This window comes from Bison bison, unplaced genomic scaffold (genome assembly GCF_000754665.1).
Source record: "Bison bison bison isolate TAMUID 2011002044 unplaced genomic scaffold, Bison_UMD1.0 scf7180017864280, whole genome shotgun sequence".
In the NCBI taxonomy this organism is placed as follows: domain Eukaryota; kingdom Metazoa; phylum Chordata; class Mammalia; order Artiodactyla; family Bovidae; genus Bison; species Bison bison.
Window position 1 is genome coordinate 11,615 of NW_011494852.1, and position 815 is coordinate 12,429.

Here is an 815-nt window from a genome sequence, read left to right on the forward strand (position 1 = left end):
TATTAAAGTGTTTGATATAAATATAGTAAGACAACATGCACTGGTGCAGATAAGCAAATAAATTAATAGGAAAGAACAGAGGTGGGACTTAGCTGGCGATCCAGTGGTTAAGAATCCTCCCTTTCCACTGCAGGGTCCATGGATTCCATCCCTGGTCAGAAAACTAGGATCCTGCGGGAAGGGAGGCAGGGGGAGGGAGGACTGTCCAGATACAGACCCAAGCACAGAGGTGGCATTACAAGAGGGTCTGGAAGACAGTTCCCCTAGAAGTTTGGAGCAGTCTGGGATGAAAGTTTGGGAGTTACAACTGTAGGGTAGGCAGAGAAGCCTGCCAGAGACTTAGATTTAAGACGAAGGGCAAAGGGGAAGGTAGTGTGGAGAAAGAATCGTGAAGGACAGAGGCTGGGAGAAAGAAAATGAAAGAGCGGGAGAAGGAGAAAGGTAAAGTGGATGTGGGGAACGGAAAGAGAAGACAGCAGGGGAAAAGACCAAGAAGGAGAAGGAACAGAGAGGAAAGAGGGAAGGGGAAAGAAAAGCTGGAAAGAGAAAAGCAGATGGGAAACGCAAAGAGGTGCAAACGCATATGGGGTAACAGCAGACACGGGAGGGCCGTATCAGGTTTCCAGCACCAAAAGTTGTAGTTTTCTAAAACAAAATAGGGTCTGAGACACTGATGCTGAGTGTGTCTTACCAAGAATTACTTGACTAAGATTCAAAGTATGAAGCAGCCGTTCTCATTTGTTGGGTACCAAGAGCAACTTCAGTTCAGTTCAGTTCAGTCGCTCAGTTGTGTCTGACTCTTTGCGACCCCGTGA

The 815-nt window shown here is 47.0% G+C and overlaps 1 protein-coding gene across 1 annotated transcript in view; it reads right to left on the reverse strand.

The window, feature by feature from the left end:
* The window catches only part of LOC104995391 (galectin-16-like), a 67,735-nt gene that overhangs the window by 4,053 nt on the left and 62,867 nt on the right, over positions 1-815 (reverse strand). The gene's annotated exons all lie outside the window — the stretch shown is intronic.